General features: G+C 35.0%; 1 protein-coding gene across 4 annotated transcripts in view; it reads left to right on the top strand.

The window, feature by feature from the left end:
• Positions 1-17,083, top strand: part of beat-IIIc (beaten path IIIc) — a 121,941-nt gene that overhangs the window by 18,296 nt on the left and 86,562 nt on the right. For 2 of the 4 annotated variants that reach the window (XM_086835126.1, XM_086835124.1), the window contains exon 1: positions 7,044-9,188. The exons of the other annotated variants lie outside the window; for them this stretch is intronic. The gene's annotated coding sequence lies outside the window, so the exon portion shown is untranslated. Of the gene's footprint in view, positions 1-7,043; positions 9,189-17,083 lie in introns of those variants that run through there. 4 annotated transcript variants of the gene reach the window in all.

Genomic DNA, 17,083 nt, shown 5'->3' with positions numbered 1-17,083 from the left:
TCCTTTCTTTAATATTTAAATTTATTTGTTTGAAGCCTGGCTTTAAAAAATACAAGAAATAAGCCCATTCACTCACATATTTTATTTAAGCGCTTATGGTTTTAGCTCTTTAAGGCCCTATATTTTTTATACAAAAGTATTCCCAACTTTTATTTAAAATTCTTTTCATTCTTATTTAAATATTTTACTAGCCAAACAATAACAGCTAACTTACTTTAACCACTTTTTATTCTCTTGCACTTAACCCTCAGCAGAGAAACCACAACAAGAACTGGCCGCGAATATATAAAAAAAGTACGGTTCAATTTGTGCATTTTATTGTCATGAATCATTTGGATTATAATGAATAACTTTTGAGTGGCAGTTGCAGCTTTTTGCGTGCTGAAATTAATTAAGTCTGCAATGCCATGACAACGGCAGCAGCGGAGAGGGTGCGATGCGGGGGACGTAGACAGTAACAGGGACATAACACACCCTGTCGGCACGTCATATGCTGCCATTGCCTCCTTTTTGCTGCCACAAGGCCCCTCCTCACACCTACCCTGCCTCCCCCCTCCTGACTCCTGCCACATTTCACCCACACAATTTGCAGTTAGTCTGCCTTCGCTTTTTTTGTGTGCTTTTTTAGGTCTGTTCCATTGTTGTGACCCTGCTTAAATATGAATTGTGTTGCAGTTTTTCGTTATACTCTTTCCTGGGTATTATACCTAAAGTAAGAAGGTTGAAACGCAGTGAAGGAGTCGTTTCCGACCCTATAAAGCATATATATTCTTGATCAGCATCAATAGCTGAATAGCTGAATCGATCTAGATATGTTTGGAGAAAAAATTAATTTTTAAAAATTTTTTGAAATTTTTTTAAGGGGTTACATCGTCAAAATGGTCAAATTTGACAAAAAAAATTTAATTTTCCTTTCCGAATTGAAATTAATGCTTTTTTAGCTTAGTTATGAGATTTGAAAAACATTGATTTGGCCAGAAAATTAGCATACAAAAATATTGATTGAATAATTCTAAAATAAACATATTTTTGGTTACCTTAATAGCTAATCATCATTGCCAAAGTGTAATATATATTGATTTATATAGAACAGTTTTCTAAAGGGAAACTAATTAATGATTGTCTTAGTTATGATCTATTGTATATTCGAACCTTTGATCCTAATGCTAACTGTAAGGGTATACAAACTTCGAAGAACTTCTCGAAATTAGCTTTATTTCTTGTTTTAACTTATTTTTGGTGTCTCATGAATTTTGGGGTGAATTAGTTACATGGAGGGCAAGTTTTAAAATGATATATATTTTTGTATATTACTAAAAGATTATTAAGGAATACAAAATATTAAAGATCGTTAGAAAGCGTTTTAAAAAGAATTACAATGCATTCTTTATTTATATCCATTAAAATATTATTCATAAAAGATTAAAATATTATTCGGTATTAATATAAACATTATAAGTCTTAAGTTTTGAAATTGGAACTTTGTACAGAAATAATAAATGTAACTTACATTTTCTTATAGAAAAATACTTAGTTATTTTTCTTAGGTTTTTCTTTATTTTCGGTACATTTTATTCCAATTTTGAAACCTCTTTTAGGCTGTGGCCTTTGCTGTTTATACTTGGGCATAATTTTTGTTCACTTTTATCGAAGTCTGGCTGCCAAGGCAGCTCTGGCCAAGAATCGAGGGAGGAATGTGCAGGGACAGACGCGTGACCAGGACGAGAGAGAGGGAGAGAGAGAGGGATCGGGGACTCCCAATAAGGCCAAAAACTGTGGCTCATACAACACATGGCCAGGTCGGCTCAAATATGGTTTTTATGCCGGGTCATAAATGTCAATTCCCAATGCATGTTTGCCACTATTTAGATTCCTGCTTTTGCCATTCTTCTAAGCCGACCTCCTGTGTTTCCTCCCTCTCTCTCCTGTTTTGTATTTTTTTATATTTTTATGGTTTATGGTCAGTCCCAGGTTTGTTGAACTTTTCAATTGCTGAGTCATTTGGCCTGTCGCGTGCCTTTCGCCCCGGAAAATCGGGTGGAGAGAAGGATGAGGATGAGGGGGCGGTTACAGCTGTGGGCGTGCCTGTGGTTAGTCAGCCTGCATGTGTGTGTGTCCTTGAGCAGGAAAAAGGAAAAGTGTGGGAGGGGGCAGAGGAAAGCAGGAAGTGGAATTGCACACACAAAAGCCAGTAAAAGGAAAGGAAAAGTGTTTGTCTGGCTGTGAGGAATCGCACACAGTCGATGATGATAATGAGAACAAAGGGAGCTTTTGTTGGGTGAGTTTCAGTTCGGTTTTTGGTCTCTGGGGTTGCTTGGTAATGACTTTACAAAATAATTGAATAATTGCCGAATGCATAAAATTGAGGAAAACATATTAGTTGGTTCCTTGATTTAAGCTGCACCCAAAAAAATAAATGGGTGAGGTATCTGCTGATTACTTGTAATTGTATGTTTTATGTTTTTAATTATGTGTAAAATGTCTAGACAAGAACTATTTAGAGGATAAAAGCATATTTGATTATTATTTTAAGAAAGCTTCCATTTTAATATATTTTACTCTTATTTGTAAACCACTTAACCCAGCAAAACCACATCTTCTCAAAGAGGAAAGGTATTAAAGGCTTAAAAAAAGGACTCGCTTTCCCCCTGTTATTTTTTATTATTATTTTGATTGAGTCCGAAGCGTCGCAGCGTCAGAAATTAAGTGGAAATGAAGTGAGCACTTGAATTTCAATTGAGTGGCTCCTTCAACTCCATCCCAAGGAATCCCACAGAATCCCAGAAACCAACCCCTAAGAGCATAAAGCACAATTCCTGGCTGAATTTTGAGCTATAAATAAGAACCACAGCAAGAAAAACACAAAAAAGAAATACATTATTCTGTACATTATTTAACTTTTTGCGGTCGTCAGAGATGGGAACGGGTTTATTCTTGCTTTTGGCCCATGAAATTGTTTGACTAATGATTATTTAAGTGAATTACCATTAAGAGTGCTCTCCGTTGCCCGGCTTCACTCCGAGCAATTTGGCCTCGAGTGTAATTGTATAATTGTTGACGAATGTTTTAGCATTGTTTCTCGCCTCTCAGTCCTCCTCTGTGCTCCGGCTTATTAATATTAATAAAGTTGATTAAAAGGCTTACACAGAAAACTAAAAACAAAAGACACTTAAAGACTTCATATATATTTCTATGGCTGTTAAGCTGTGTTTTGTGTTTGTCTTAATTGGAACTTGATTTCTTTGATATATGACTTAAGTTTTTGGTAATTTTTGATAATGAAAAGGTATTAATCTAATTAAATCTATTCATTTTATTATAAATAAGGAAGTAAGGTAAGATTTGTGGAATTAAAAGAAATATGAAAGGCTTTAAAAGCTTATTTAAAATAGTTTATTAAATAACTTGAAGATTACTGACTTCGGAAAAGGTTTATTAAGAAGTGAATATGTTTTAAGTAGTATAAATTAAGAGAGAATCATTCTCTTTGCTTTACAAATATTTCTGTATATTAATATCATTTCCTTTTCCTCTTACAATTGTAAACTAGCTTTCAGCATTTTCCCAGTCACTTTCCAAAGGTGCAGCCTTTCGAAATCAAAGAATTCTGGGAACAAAAAATTCCTTTTGCCTGCATAATGGACAAATGCCTGATAAATGCTTGACTGATGTCCAGTTTCCATTCAGGTTTTGCTTGCCTGAGCAACAATTTCCCATAAACAGGCGTCACTAAAGCGATTTGCATCGGTTTTGCAAGTTGCAACTTGGACCCGAAATGAGGGGGATTCCCAGGACGGCGGCGTTTGAGCTCGAATCGCCGCCCAAGTCGGGCGTAACGTGTGGCATAATGCTGTCAGGGGAGTGCACTCAGATAGGCACAAATTAGTGGTAAATTAAGGCATCAGCAGTGCGGGACAGGGAGACAGAATCACATACATACTTCATCACAGGAAGAAAGTTTATTTTATAAATGTTATTTAATAATAACTTCTAAGATCATAAGCTTAGCTTTTAGACCACAATTTCTTTATTCCATAAAACACTTAGGTATTTAGCTTAAGAAACTATATTTCCCTCTTTACTATATCCTTTTCCCCAGTGTACAGTCCCAGCAAAACATGACAAACTCAAGGAAATGTCACTCCCTGTCTCCCCCCTTACAAAATCCCCAAACCAAAACCCGGTTTCACTTCCAATCCCCAGTCCCACTCCCAAACCCATACTGACCACAAACCCAGCTTTGATGGACGTAAACTCAACACTTTCACCCGACTGACAGTTACACTAATAACCCACCCACCTTCCACATGTCCTTCCTTCCTTGCAACCCCTTGAGTCCTTGTATCTACTCACACTCACACTTCCCCTCCGAGGACAGCTTATCAGTTTTCAATCACATTTTGACTCGAATTTTGGTACATTTTGTGTATGTGTGTTTTGTTGGCCATAAATCAACAAGACGCCCGATAATCCCAATTCACGGCTGCCACTTCACGTGGCGAGTGCAAGGAGAGGCGCGACAGGATAGCCGCGATAGGCACCTTTCCTTTCCTCCCTCCCCCTCGGAAATAGATAAACATTGACAGCTTGACATGTGTTCAAATAGCAAATCCATCCCTCTTGTCGGAAAAGGAGCGGCTCGGAAACGTGTTTTAATTTTTATTGTTGTGCGGTTCAAGGTTGATTTTGTTTTTATATATTTTTATTGTTTTGGGGAAAAGAGCAGCTGGTGAAAAATGGGGGATCAAAGGGATCAATGTTTCTTTGATGAAATAATTTTACAGATAAAAAACAAGTATTAAACATTTCTACATTTAAAACCCCCAAATTAAAACCCCAAAAGTTAAATATAACCACAGTCTTGGCAAACATTTGGCTGACGAATTTCTGCAGCAATTACCGAGCTGGTTAACTGGTGATGTAAACACTCATCGACTGACAAGACACATTCACACACATATCCTTTGACAGGACTTTCGCTGGAAGGCCATAATAAAGCAATAAAAAAAGAAACCGAAGGGAAAGGAAAGCCAAAAGAAAGCGGGCGAAGGAAAAGGTAAATACCGGTGAGGCCAACTAAAGAGCCGCAAATGTCTGTCTGTCCCTCTATCCACACCACACCACACCACACTCCTTCCATTCTGCTGCTGCCTAATTTATCATCAAACCAGGCCAGGACAAAAGGATAAAGGACATGCGGCGGTGCAGTGACCATGGAACCAGCTGGCTTCCCGACCAAAACCGACGGAATACAAAACACAACACTGAACTGTAGGAGTTCCTAAACTGCAGGTAGTATATATACATTCATTCGCTATATATATGCCCAAGTTTATGACTAAATTGAAACAGGTTGAGCAGGAGCAGGTGAGAGACGAGAGAGAGCTCAAAAAGGTGGGATAGTTCATTTCATTTTTGGCCAAGAAGGAAGCAAAGAAAATTTAAGAATTAATTAAGAAACACAGAGCTAGAATTTTTTGTAGTACATCTCTTGATTTTCTATATTAATTGTTAGTTATGGTACTAGTCTCTTTTATTATTTCTTAATTATAAATATAATAATTACTCTAGAGTCCTAGAAAGTAATTAGATCTCTGCTGCATCTTTTAGTTGGAAATATACTTGGCAGAGGCGCCTCAACTTGAAAATTTCCTGCATTTTCTAAAAAGACTCTTCCCTTTCTCTTTATCTTGTCAATCACTTGGCTTCTTCACTTGAACCGATATCTGTTTACACAACAGACTTCGCAGTCGCACAGATCCCAAGATCAAAAGACAGGAACCACTTGAACACTTAACCCTGGTGGCAGAGGAGGATAAGCCCTAACTCTGGACTCAGTTCCCAGTCGGACTGCCCCCGGGGCTTATCTCACTTACAAGTAATTGTAATATTATCCCTAATAAGCAAAAGATTGATAGCATTCCGGGGAAGGGCCATAAAAAAGGGAGAATTATTAGGATGGGCGACTCACTCGACACCGGCTTGAAAGGACACAAAGGATGGCCGGTCGGCAGGTCGCCTGGACGCCTGGCTATCTCCTTACTCTTCTCATCATCACTTGAGTAAACAATGTCATAAAATCATCAATCAAACTCCCCCTTGGAAATGCTTCCTCCCTCGCAGTTGTTTTCCTTGGGTTTTTCTTGGCCTTTCTCTTTTTTGTATTGGTCCTTTGTGTGGGCCCTAAACTGTCTAAGCAAACAAACAACAAACTGGACACGCGTCCGGATTTGGTTTTGCCCAGGATTACCCACACTCCTGCTCGTATCCTTCGGGCCCTCGGTCTGGGGCCTGTTAATACAATTAAGTGTTAAATTTGTTGGTGCCTCTTTCTTGGGTTATTTGTAAGTCGGGGCAAATTGTTTTATGGGCGTGCCGCTATTTACATTATAAGCAGATATGGTTAGGAGATTTTCTTGCGGCTAAATCTCAAATGAAGGGCAAGATGGCAATCGCATTACATAGTTTCTTGGGGAACAGGATGCTAAGGTGCTCCATAAAGTGACCGAGTTAATGTTCAGATTTGGGGTCTTGGGTATTTATAAGACAACATTTACAAGGTGTCAAAAGTGGGATTGATATTAAGCAAATAATTTAATTAGTCTATATTATAATTGGTCTAATAATATATAGTAGTTTAAATATTTATAGATTAAATAAACGAAAACCATTTTATCTCGATAATTTTTAGGAAGGAAACAAAATATTTTCTGTTATTTTCTGACATTGTGTTATCAGGTAATCAACACCATACATTTTTCTACCTGAACGTGGGCTGACCTTTATCAGTTAGAGGTCATAAAACGGCAGGATATTTTAAAAGATTTTTGAACATGTTTGGACATAGCAGGACTTGTTTAAAATTAACTAGAAAAGAAATTGTAGATGATAAAGGTTTAGTTTTACTATTAAATTAACACATATTTCTATTTGTGTATTTTGTATACTATTGCAGGGTATTATAATTTTATTCAGAAGCTTAAAATGCAGTGAAGGAATCATTTCCGACCCTATAAATCATGTATATTATGGATCAGAATTTACAGCTGAATCGATATACCCATCTAAGGCAAAAAATTTTTTTTTTTAATTTTCCCGTTTTTCGAAGGGGTTACTTACATCATTAAAATTGTCAAAATTTGACAAAAATGTAAATGTTGTAAATATAAAAACCCAGTATCCAGATTTGTTAACCCAATAAAAACTATCACAGAACTGTTTTCCGAATTAAAATGAATTAATTTTTGGCTTAGTTATACAATTTGCAAACTTCGATTAACTTAACAAAATTAACATATTAAAATATATATACAAAACAAACTATAATTTTCTGATTAATTCTTTTGAACTATACATAAGAAAAGTGTCATTTACTTTTCACTGAATTTTATTTCAATATTAAAAGTATGAGTTTAATATTAACTGCTCATTATATTTATATAATTTTAGGGAACTTAAATATGTTATGTGAAAGCTAAAGATATTCTCCTTGAAATTCACTAGTTTCTGGTATTCAATTCATTTTTAATTTTACACATTCCTATTTAATGTATCTAGAAACCTATTGACAAAAAACTAATACTGACTATCACAGTTGTATCGAATATTTTCCCTGTAAATTGTATGCATTTTCCCCCATTTTTCCTGACCTGCACCAATCCTACTCGTACTCAGTTTTCCCCGCAAACCGCCAATCCGTTTCAGTCCCATTGAACTGCAGCCATTATCCTAGCATATTAGCAATCCATCATTTGCCAGGATTTTTCTTCTGTTTATTTCGAAGGTATCCTGTTGCCTTTGAAGCATTATTTGAGGCAAACAAAAAAACTATAAGTAAAGGTTTTCCCTGAAAATGCTTCGAACCTGCTGCAACCTCGAATCTGTTTCTCCTGTTCGAACCTCGTCCAGAACAAACTTGAGTATAAGAGTAGACTTTGCTGGAAATTCCGCCAGGTGGCGTTAGTCTTACTGTTCGTGGGCGGACTTCGTATGACTTCGTTTTCCCTTTCGTACGCTCTTCGTTTGTGAGTTCGTGCACATTTAGTGCTTCGTGTTCATGTTGGCTTTCGTTTGGTGTTCGAGTTGCAAGTTCATAACGCAAGGAACGCCACGATTCTATAGGTTTCGGTAGCATTCGACTTCGCTCTTGCGTTCGGCTCGCTCTCGTGTTCGATGTCGAACATGTTCAAGGGGCAAGGGAACTTCGTTCAGAGTATCTTGCGGATGGAAATGAAACTGTCCGACAAATTGTACTATAAGATACCACTGAGCCTCAGCTGGCAACGCATTCAGTTACCTCGACGTCGGCAGAATCGACAGAACACATTGTGGAAAACTCGTGGCGTGCCGTTTCTAACCATTTGCTGCTCTTCGTTGAGTGCGGTTGAATCGCGTTTAATCGAAAATCGGAAATCGGTGATAAAAATATCGAAGAAATAAATTACACAAAAAAAAAAAAAACCAAATAAAATTTAAGAGGATTAAAAAATAAAAACAATAAAATTGGCCTAAATTATTGGTTTAAAGTGAAAAATTACAAAACTTGCGAAAAAAATAATAACAAAGAAATTTAAAGATTTAAAAAAAAAAACTGAAGAAAGTGAAGTAAAAAAATTTGAAACCTAATTTTTAAATAATTTATAATATAATAACTAAAGATTGAAAAACAAATAGCATTAGCTTGAAATTTAATTCGTAAAAATACTAAACATACAAAAATTAATAAGTGCTTCGAAAGCGTTCCAAAAACATCTCAAAATATTTGCAAATTACAACGAATCGTAGGTCAAGGATGCTTGGATTAACGGTACTGCCCCACTGACAGCTGAGAGTGTGTTGTGTGTGTGTGTGCGTTGCTGGATGCGAGTGTATGTGCGTTGTGACCGGTCAACAAAAAATACAAAGAATATAAATAAATTAAATAAGTAAATACATCAAGTGCTTTGGTGCGACAAATTTTCGAAACACTTTCGAAATGCTTCAACAAATCTCAAACAAAAGATGATTGAAAACAGCTGATAAACAGCCCTCAAAAATACTAAAACAAAATAAACAGTGCTCTAGTTTACCAACAATTAATTACCATCCGAATCGCTCATTTATCCAGAAGCCTAAACAAACATCGTTCATAAAAAAAAGGGATCTTAATAGGGGGACCTTAAGACCCCGGAAAAGTCACAGTATACAAAGTAAGTGTAAGATAGCTTAGATTAATTAAACTATAAAAGACAATCTTACAATACAGTGAATATAACTGAATAGGAATTCCTTGAAGTAAGGAAAATTATTAATAAAAAGAAAGTTATTATATTATAATACCAATTTAATGGCTAAGATTTCCCATTTACAACTGAAGATCACTGGGAATGGTATAAAATAAAAGTAACAGTGTTAAGATAACAAAATTCTAAATACATTTTTAAATACATAATAAATAATAATGATAAAATAAATACATTTTAAAATCCTATCTAGAATTTCCTATATTTTATCACTATTACTTTTAATTTTTACCATTCCCATAATCTTTCAACTATTATATATATTATATATAATATTATTATATTTCAATATAAATGGTTAAAAAAAATATTTTACATCATACTCTGAAAACCTGTTTTAAATACATTTTAAATCTCTTGCTACTTTTCAAGCATTTAAATCACATTGCTTATTTTTTTCCGTTTAATTGACCATTATAATTAGGGTGCACTGTTCCAAGAATTTTTGCCTGGGCAAATATTTATGGCTGAAATATTTATGCACAAAGTACGATAAAAAAAAGTGCGCTAAAAAGCACCTGTATAAATAAACAAATATTTGTACTAAGATAAACACGAATACCCACAATAAGGCAAGCCGCCACGCCTACTCATACAGCATCCCACCTCGGGGAGTTATCCTTTTTTCGACCCCTTTTTTTTGGGTCAGCAAATGGATCTGATTCTTCTTTTTTCTCCCCTTTTCCTTTGTTTTGTTTTTCATTTTCAGAGAGAGATAGAGAGAGACACAGAGAGACCGCGTGAGATTTTCCACACATTTTTTTGCGGTGTGCTTCGTTTGGCATATTTGTTTATTCGCTGGCAAAGTTTTTTCTTTCTTTTCGTTTTTTCAAGTCGCAAAAAGGGTGAGCGAAAAATGGGTTTAAAATTTGGCAAATCCTTGGCGGGAATATATCAAAGGACTGTCGAACGGATTTGAATAAATTTACAGCTGTCCAAATGGTTTAATCTCAGCGAGCTGAGCTGTGATTGGAATAGTTTCGAGTGGATCGGATTCGAATTTACATTTCCCTATAGATAAGAATGTTTTGACAACAGTACGGGTTCTGTATGAGATTCTTGGAAAATATTTGCCAATTAAAATCGTTTTTATTATTTGTTTGGTAGGGAAAGAAAATATAAATAAGTCGATGATCTTTGGGAAAAGATTTGTAGCATTGTGTAGATTTTGTAATTTTGTAAAATGTTCCTTTGCGATAATCAAGCTGAAGAAGAAATTTTCAATTTTAAGTATATTATGTTATAAATTTCTGAACCATACAAGAACCATCGAGAATATACATTTAATTTTTTTTTTTTTTAATTATATATTAAATCAAAAGCGCCCTTTTAGGGTATTCTAATTTTAATCAGAAGCTTTCAAATCAGTGAAGGAGTCATTTCCTATCCTATAAATCATATATATTCTCGATCAGCATCAACAGCGGAGAAAATCTAGCTATGTCCGGATAAAATTTAATTTTATAAAAATGTTGATAATTTTTTAAGGGGATGCATCGTTAAAAAAAATTCACAAAAATTTGACATTTTTTACATTTGAAGTTTAATCTAATAAAAACTGACTTGGGAAAGGTTTCCGATTTGAATTTTTGGCTTAGTTATGACCGATTTTAGTTTGGAACCCATGATCCTATGACTATCTGGAAGGGTATACAAACTTCGGCGTATCCGAGTTAGTTTTACTTCTTTTTCCTATCGTTTTAAAATATCTTTGTCACCTATAAACTACTGCATATACTGGTAATATCATTTTTATATTCGCTGGAAAATAAAACAAACATAGCTTAATCCGCTGACATTGATCGCTCTGCACTTTAAGGAGAAAATCCTCCTCTGCTCTCACTTAAAACCTACTTAAAACTATGTTGTAACACATAATCTGACCTTTTTTTGTAAGCAAAACAAATCCAAAATTACGTTAAACATAGAATAGAGAAAACATCCCAAAAACTGACTCCAATTGTCAACGATTTAAGGGACTGCCCCTGTGCGTGCCCTATTAGCCTCTTCCAATAAAAATTAACTCAGGTTAAAGATGGGCGAAAAATCCCAGCAAAGACATAAATCTTCGAACAGGCCGCAAAGTCAAATGAAAATAGCACAAAACAGAAATATTTTCATTAAGAGAGTGTGGAAAAGATTCAGCAGGGAAAATGGGGAGGCACGCAGGGAGCATCAACATACATCAATCTGTCAGTGGGGCCTGTCAGCTGTTTTAAGCACCCGCAAAGTGCTGCTTTCCCCCCCCCCCCAAAAAAAAAACAGAAAAAACCCGAAAGAAAATAATAATAATAATAACAAGGAGAAGTAGAAGACGCCGGCCAGACTTTCAATAAAGATTGAGCCAGAAACATAGGAACTCGAAGAAAATAAAGCAGAACAGGGAAAAACCCAAATGTAAATGTGAAATGCATTTTTCGTGGGGCTTCTACATAAAAAATATCTTTTACTTTTCCTCTCGCTTGTTGTTTTGGTTATTGGGTAAACTTTTTATGGCCGAAAAAAGGTAGACATGAAGGGTATTTTTGTGATTACTTAAAGTATCTTACTTGCATGTAATATATTCCAAGAAATTTTAAGAATTAATTGTAATTTCTAGAGTGTGTTAAACAATTAGCAGCTTATATTAAAAAGAAAACTGCAATTACTGATTTGTCTTTTTCATTACATATTTTTTCTTTAAAAATGGTAAAAACTTAAGCAATCTTTTGTAACTTTACATGATTTTTTACTACCAGATATCTTTTAGTCGCATCCCTCAATCATTGCCATTTGTCTGGTTTTCGGTTAGCTCTTTTTTTCATGTATTTTTTATGGTTTTTTATTTTTTGCTTAGCCACGCGCAAAACGTGCGCCAATCAATTCCCAAACAGAACTCAAAGGAGGATAAAAAAAAGCGTAGACCAAAAAACCCTTAACCGTGTGAACATTTTTTCACTCCCACGGCAAACAAATTAAAGCACAACAGCAACAAAAAACAAAAAAAAAAACATCAAGTTGAAGACGAGTCGTGTTAAAATTAGAGACAAAAGCAATTTGTCTTTGTGCAATACTTATACTTTGGAAACGCTTCGAAAATGTATCTTGCAGATACATTTACATCTGCGACGGAACGAGAGCCGATGGTCTATTAAGCGAACGTGTTGATTGATTTTTATTTTCGGGCATTACACAGAAAATCGACACACTGCTTGAAAATTGTGTGTTCCCATTCCCACTGCGGTTTCTGTTAATGAAAATTTTCCCCTTCCCAAAAAAAAGAAAGAAAAGTAAAATCGAAACGAACGGCTGCTAAATCATTCAGCACTCAGAGGGCTTGCTTCTTCAGTTGATTCTATTAATTAGGGAATCGAACTCAGAAAGTGGGTTTGTCCTGTCTGGAAATCGATGACTTATTAAGGAGTCTCCTTGTCTCAATGGGTCTGGCTTTGAATTCTATGAAATGTGGTTCTTTGGGGCTTGTGGTGAAAGAGACATTTTATATAAATATATTCTATTTTTTCAACAAGAAAATTCAAGAAAGAATGTATTCAAATTCAATATTTAAGAAGAATATCAAGAGCTTGTACCAACAGTTTAAAAGTTTATTGAGTTGCTGAGATAGTTTCAAATGAAATAACTTTATTTGTGGGCAAGGCAATATAACTACCAAGTACTTAAATACTTAAACTATTACTTAAACCTATTCAAAGACTAACCTTTAGTGCGTATTCCCCTTAATACTTTACCATTTTTCCTCCCCTAGTTCTACACTTTTTTTGTCAACACCTCAGCAAATAGATTTCAGTGTCGGACGAGCACTTAGACTGCTGCTTTCAGACCCAAAATTGATTGATTTTATTTGCACAAAATGAAAAAATAAAAAAAGGGAGGGAAACGGGAAAAACTTCAGTCAACTCTTGCTCGCTTCCTTTTCCCCAAAAATACATTTTCAACGCGTTTTGTGGTTCCAGAAAAATAAAAAGGGGGAAAAAGTCAGGCGAGGTTTCTGAAACTGACATTTTGTGGCCAACTCATTTGCAAGGTCTAAACTTTGGGGGCTTCCCGCGCTTCACAATGAGCCAGGTTATGGAAAATATACGCATTAAGTTTTTGGGTTTCCCCCAATGGTATTTGTCTGTTGTGAATATAGAAAATTCCTCATTCATTTATGGGTTGAAAATTGCTTTACATTTCCTCTAGCCCACTTTTCCTGTGGTTTCTCGCCTGCATTATCGATGAGTGAGGGCTTTTCATTTTGCAGGAAAATTCACCTCAAAGCATTCGCTGTGACTCCAATTTTCATTTCCAGAGCTGCAGAGCTGCGAGAAAGCAAAAATTGTCATGAATAAATGATGGCCAAGATGATGACGATGATGACTATGGTGACGATGTTTCGATGCCAGAAAAAAAAAATGAAGACAGACGAAAATATATATATTTAACACAGCAAAAATTGTATTCTTCTTGGCTTCGTTTTCATATTCCTGGAAATTTATGGCATATTCCCAATTGAGATGGTCTCGGCCAAGTTAAATAAAACCATTGTTTCCCTGCTCCAAGCAAAATTTTGTTAAGAAATATACACTCTATCCTTTAGTTTGTGTTTTTTTTTTTTTTTGTAGACAATTAATTTGAGCCCTTTTAGTCTCCAAGGAAAATGTGTATAGAATTTATTATAAATATAAAAGAAATCAAAAATTCAATGAAAAATGTATGGTTAAAGTGGCTAGGCCGGAATTGATTGAAATATACTTAATGTAAATATTTATATTACTTTTATTACAAATTATTTGGTGAGCGAGATCGAGTAGTTAATAAAAATATATAAATGTAAGCATCAAGTCTAGCGAAAAGCTGTTAATACTACTTAACTTAATTGCCTCTGATTCATTAAACAGTTTTATGCTGCCTTAGAGTATATATATTTAATTTATAATTATTAAAAAAAAGGAGAGATATATATACTGTGCAAATCAATAAATATTTGATGAGTAAACAAATATATAAATTACAAAGTGATTCAGAATTTATTCCATGTATGTGTATCCCAGGGTCAACTATAAAAAGTGTTAATATTTCTCTTAATACCCAATATTTATGCATAAATGAAATCAAATATTGAACGTCAGCAAATTTTATATCAAACAAATGGCAAATGTGTGTGTATTTACAGCCAGCAAAAATATTTATGGAGCGCTGCAAAGAAAAAATAACTCATGGTTTTCGATTGATTGACAGTCAAATTAGCGGCAAACAAATGGCGAGAAGCCAAGGCAAATAATTTTAAAAACATCTACGCTACAGATATACGAGTATATACGGATGACACATATATTGTACTTACAAATTGGTTATATATATGGCATATCAATCAAATAAATAATGGCATTGTGTAGGGCAAATTACGGCAAATGGGCAATCATCTACTGGATGCAAATCAATATGTGCAACAGACAATCATTCAACTCGTTTCGCTCGCTCGTCAGTCAATCAAACGGTGCACATTACTGGGACAAGGGGGAGGTGGATGGAAAATGTGTGAGGCATTTTCCAAAACAGCCTCAAGTGGCCGCTACGGGCATAAACAAGCCAGTGGAAACACTTTTTCCCCGAGTTTTTTTTTTCACTCCTCCCTCTTCAGAATTGGCGCCGGCGTCGCTGCAACCTAATTTCCCATCTATTGAACACTTTTCGGAACGATACTGAACTGAACCGGCTCTATGCCTATGGCAAATATGGCAATCATATGCTCTTGCCATCGAATTCCATGTTTACACGGACTGCGGGGGTGGGGATGGTGGCCCGAAAGGAGGCGCACACGCATCATCACTCATACGTCACGTTGTCTGACTTGTATATCAATTTTAGGCGAACTGCGCCTGCCGAGGGAAAGGAGGGGGAGAGTCTAATAAAAAATACAAATGAAAACTCATCGCTGATCGATTTGAACGAATTAGAAATGCTCTGCAGAGGGAGAGAGAGCTTTGGTAGGAATGGGAAATTAGGGTCTATTTAGGCATGGTTTTAATTATGTTTCTATTTAGCTCTTTAAGTTTCTAATTTGACTTGTATATAGGAAAAAAAGCAACATGATTTGACCAAATTAAATGTAACTACTTTCAAGTTTATTAAATAAAATGTTTCTTTATTTGAATTTTAATTTGAGATTTACATACCAATCCCCCTTTAGCCTTAATGATTTGTTGATGAAATACCTCAAAATTGGGTCATGTGAGGAATGCTCTCTCTTTCATACAAATACTATTTAACAATTAACACAGTGACCTAAATAGTAAATGATTTATTTGTTTAATAATGTAATTACATTTTTCTTGTTGTTTGCTTATCCAAGAGAATAAATATATCAAAGGTTTTTTAAACTCAAAAGCTGAAAAAGAAAATGTATCTGAAGTTTTCATTCCCTTGTCTAGAGTCAATTGATCATAACTAAGCCAAAAATGCATTAATTTCCATTTGGAATTTATTAGGTTAACAATTCTGCATACTTAGTTAACACATTTAAAAAATTCAATATTTCGACATTTTTAACGATGTATGACTTTATATTACTTTATTTTTAATTGAAAAAATTTCGAAAATTTGTGTTTCTGTCCAACACGGCTAAATCGATTCAGTTTTTAATGCTGATTAATAAAATATATGATATATATAATCGGAAATGATTCCTTCCCTATTTTAAAAACTTCTGAATGCTAAGGAAGGGCATAAAAATGGGTCATACTTGTATTAAATACCGTGACTTCCTATGTTTCTTAAACTTGATTTTTGGGTGAAAATTAAATGTGACTTTGAAGAATCACAAATTTACTTTCTACGAATAATGAAATGCGTATTAAAAGAATCAAACTAAATCGAAGCTTCACTTAGTTTACCTTAAGATCTCAATTAATGAAATTTGTAAAACTTTAAAAGTATAAACCACATTCTATACTTACAATTTTTTATTTTACAACGTCATTCTTAATGATTTTAGTTTCTGCATTATGCATTTAAATTATTAGACGTACCTTAATATCTAATATATTTTATTGTTCCCCAGCATCTTTCCATAGCAGACTTCAACAACCCCCTTTTTCCATTAGGGTATCCTGCAAAGATCTCTGCTTTTTTTCGACTGGGGGCATCTGAAAGTACGTGCCTCATGCCTCATGTTTCATTCCTCATGCGCCATGCCTCGTGGCTCAATTCAATTGCAGACCAATTGACGTTTGCATAAATATTCCGACTCAGTTTGCCTTTTTTTTATGGCCGCTGGTTCGGCCAGAGTTTGCACAGTTTATAAATTTTGTAAGTTTACCCCAGCGACTCCCCTCTTTTTTTATGCGATATATATACATACAATACAATATAAAGGCAGACCCTCCTTTGGCCAGCTGCCTGTTGATTTTTTATGGCACTCGATGCGTGTTGCTCTTTAGCACAAAATAAACAAATTAAAGCGCCCAAAACTGCTTCGCTTTTGTTGTTTATAAATTATCAAATCACTTTGGTATTGTTTTTGTTGTACCCAGTTTATATTGGCCGGAGCGGAGATTTTCTTAAATGCGTAACCCGGAGGGGGGATTCCTCGCCGGCATTGTTTATGAAGTTTTGAAATCGATTTGGCAACGCGGCAAGTGGCCCTCCCACACGAACGTAATAAATTCTATAGAAACACATTCCTCTTAATTTTGTCTTGCAATGGAATTTCTTTCCTAGATTCATCCTATTTATACTTATATATCTTTTGTTATTTATTGCATGAACTTATTAATTATTTCCCATCATCGTTATTTTTTGTAGCATTTTTTAATTTGGGC

Source organism: Drosophila serrata, unplaced genomic scaffold (assembly GCF_035046125.1).
Source record: "Drosophila serrata isolate PLE 108 unplaced genomic scaffold, ASM3504612v1 contig_275, whole genome shotgun sequence".
NCBI classification, from domain to species: Eukaryota; Metazoa; Arthropoda; class Insecta; order Diptera; family Drosophilidae; genus Drosophila; species Drosophila serrata.
This window is presented reverse-complemented; position numbering and strand designations above follow the sequence as displayed.